The sequence below is a fragment of the Gossypium hirsutum genome, chromosome D09, assembly GCF_007990345.1.
Source record: "Gossypium hirsutum isolate 1008001.06 chromosome D09, Gossypium_hirsutum_v2.1, whole genome shotgun sequence".
Classification (NCBI taxonomy): Eukaryota; Viridiplantae; Streptophyta; class Magnoliopsida; order Malvales; family Malvaceae; genus Gossypium; species Gossypium hirsutum.
The window spans coordinates 52,461,232-52,464,881 of record NC_053445.1 but is presented as its reverse complement, the minus strand read 5'-3'; the positions used below and the strand labels follow the sequence as shown (position 1 = coordinate 52,464,881).

Sequence of the window (3,650 nt, the reverse complement as noted above, 5' to 3'; positions counted from 1 at the left end):
CTTCCACTATAAAACATGGAAATCTATTTAATTACTTACCTTGCATGTCTCATCAATATTGGAATTTGTGTTAATTTTTCTTCCTTTTCTTTTAGGTTGAATTTGGATATTAGTACAAAGATATGAAAGTATTGAATCATGAATGACATTCACACCTTACTTCCAAGTAAGACTGGGAATCTATTTAGTTAGATTGTATATCTCATCAACGTTGAATTGATGTAAAAAGAAAAGTACATGGAAAGTATAAAGAGTAAAGTAGAGTGTGGAATGCATTGAAATTAAGAATTGAGTGAGACTTTGAGACATCAAAGGCTGACAGATGTGATGAGAATTGAGAGATGTGCGTGCGTGTTGGTTTGAAGTTTTAACTCTTTTTCTTTGTTGTTTTGTATTGTGAATCACGGTAAGCCTTGCTATTCGTCGGTCACAGCTCTTTGTTTCATGGGAGATTCCAATTTCCAACGGGGAAGGAAGATCGCAATCATTTTGTAAGTACAGTATCTGTTGTTGCTATTTTACATGGTTTATCTACAGTGAAAGTATAAGATAATAATGTGACAATCGAATGTGTAGTCGCTCCAATCTCAAACATATACTATAAAATAAGTATGATATATATACAAAAATTATTAAATATAAAGTTTAAATTTTAAACTACTCATCATGATTATTTAAAGCAGATTAGACTAAAAAACGATTGAAATACCTGTTCGAAAAGGGATTAAGTTGGTTGAACTATAGTTGAACCGGTAGAACTGATTTTTTATGTTTTTAAGCCAAAATTCTTTATCCAAATTAGGGAAAAATGCCCAACCCTAAACCAGTTACCAACCAGCCCAAGTCCAACCTACATCAATTTTTTTTTGAAAAACTATGAATAGAACCAACCAATGGAACTATTAGTCTTGCCAGTGTTTTAACCCACGGAGCGGCCTATGGAACAATGACCACCTTTGAAGTTTTGGGTCGTTTGCAAATTAACCTAAAGGACTAATAATAGGCTTCTTTAGTCCAAAAAGTTTCTAAGGTGGATCAAGATCAACCTAGTTTTTTACCCACAATTTATATACTAGAAATGAAAACTTTGAGCCAATTTAGGTATCAAACAACAAAGATTATGCATAAAAGAATGAGAACAAAAAAAAAACACCTCATAATCTCTCCATTTCAATTTCATGCATGATAATATGTGATATACGGTAGACCCAGGACCAAAGAACATGTTCCAATAAGCAAGAAAAAACAACATAAATCCAGTTCGAAATTTCACAGCAAAATGTACTAATTTGGGGTGAAAAAAACTTCAATCATTTTCATCAGTGTTGGATGCACCAGAAATCTGGAATTTAAGAAACTCCAATTCCATCTCTAATTCAAAGTTCTTTTGCCTTTCAGTTTCCAATTCCATCCTCAGCTTCTCAATCAATTGCACCATTTGATCTTCTTTGTTCATCACTTCCCCTCCAAACAAGTTAATCAACTCACTCACTTTTTGCCTTTGATCATCCAAACTCTTCTTCAATGCCATCAACCCCCCACCATTGTTGCTGCATTAAAAGTGTTCTCAGTTTGTTGTTCTTCACATGGTGGAGTTGTAGTACTACTAACCAAGCTTGACTCTGCTTCGGGAGAGTTCAAATTCAAGCTTGATTCGGAAGTTCCCTTTTCTAAAATGATGGTTTCACCACCGAAACGAACTTGTTTCACCACGGAATCGTCTCTTGACTCGGTGGGGAAAACCGGGTCGAGTTCGAATCCGTCTTCGTTGAAATTCCACCCACTGATTCTTCTTTGTTTAACTAGCTCAGACCCTGATTCTCCCTCAACATCATCTTCGTCGTCGTCATCGACGTCGTTCTTTCTTAGAATCTTGCTTACTCTAAACCTTTCTTCGACGCTAGGCAATCCATGCAACACATGCTTGACGAGGAAGTCAGAGCCTTTGCTGCTCTTGAAAAATGGATGCCTCAAAAGCTTATCCGTCGAAGGTCGCTTCGACGGATCTTGATCCAGGCACGAAGCGACCATATCTTTAAAAGCCTTTGAAAACTTCTTGCTCTTACCTTTGTTGATGCTGTCTTCGTAATCGGAAAACCGAAACCGCTTGGTTATCTTCATGATCAAAGACTTTGAAGGTGGTAAATGGGATAATGGTGGTCTTCCATGGGCTAATTCAAGCGCCGTTATACCAAAAGACCATATATCAGCCTTGAAACTGTACCCTGTATGTGAGTGTATCACCTCCGGGGCCATCCAATATGGGGTTCCGGTCATGTCCGTGAGCATCATCGGCGACGAAGACGTCGATGAACCGGACCCGTAACCCGAACTCGACTCGTAAACCGAAGCCGAAACCCCGAAATCCGCGAGCTTAACAGACCCGTTTGAGTCCATCAAGATGTTCCCAGCCTTTATATCTCTATGCAAATGGCCTTGATTGTGGAGATACGATAATGCATTAAGGGTTTCTTTGAGGACAATTGCGATGCATTGCTCTGATAAACCGTCGGGAAAAGAAGACGAGATGATGGACTGTAAAGAACCACCGGACATAAAAGGCATAACCACCCAGAGACGACGGCCAACGGTGAAAGAACAATGAGCGTTAAGGATGTTGGGGTGAGAAAAGAGGGTCATGATCTTGGTTTCACGTCGGATGTTGTCGAAGTCAACCTTGAACTGATCAAGGTCGATGGATTTGATGGCGACGGTAGTTGAATTCAAGGGAATGCATTCGGCTTTGTAAACTATTGCACTAACACCAATACCGATTTCATCAACGATCTTGTAAGAATCCGAGTCTAATGGGAACTGAACCTTGGGGTGATGATGATGACCTTCTTGTTCATACGCCATTAATGGTTTCATAATCTTGTTTTTGGTTGTTTGAGATCGGGTTTTTTCCCGGAGGGTTCTTGAAGAACAAGGATGATGGAAAAGAGAGAGAAAAAGACTGGGGTTTTAAGCGGTAATCTTGTGAGGTTTTAAAAAGGAAGCCATTGTTGAATATTGATGTGAGAGGATGGATACATGTGAATTTGCAACCACTTTCATCTGTTTAAAGATAAAAAGCTACTCAGGAGCCAAAGGCCAAAAGCAATACTAATGATTCTCAGCTTGTACAGTTTTTACGGTTATTGAATTGCTGGGTTAATTTTGGTTCAGACCCATTTTGGGTCCAATTATTTTCGGTTTGGGTTATTTGGGGTTCTGGGTTATTCGGGTTTAATTCAAGTCATTGTGGGTTTCAACTTTCAAGCATTTTGAGTTAATATTATTTTAAGGTCAAATTAATTTTAGATTGAATAAATTTGGATTTGAGTTGTTTGGTTCAAAATTGACAGATCTAGACTAATGGCAACCGTTATTAGCTTCTTCTTTTTTCTAACATAAAACACATCTTACATTAAACTATTTACACGAATGAAACTCGAATCTTGACGCCTAAGATCCTAAAAGAACTAACGAAAATGGTTTTCTAATTTGTTTTTATAAATTTAAGAGTTAATTAGTAACTTAATAGATTACAGAAAACTCAATGTGTACCCGAAAAATTTAAATAACAAATTTATAAATATTGATATAAAAATCAAACGTTGAAATGGTAAAGTTAGATTAGTAAAAAGTATAATGTATTTAAACTTCTG

General features: G+C 37.3%; 1 pseudogene; it reads right to left on the bottom strand.

Moving 5' to 3' along the window:
• Positions 1 to 1,147: 1,147 nt before the first annotated feature.
• On the bottom strand, positions 1,148 to 3,074 carry LOC107929034 (serine/threonine-protein kinase BLUS1-like; annotated as a pseudogene).
• Positions 3,075 to 3,650: the final 576 nt, after the last annotated feature.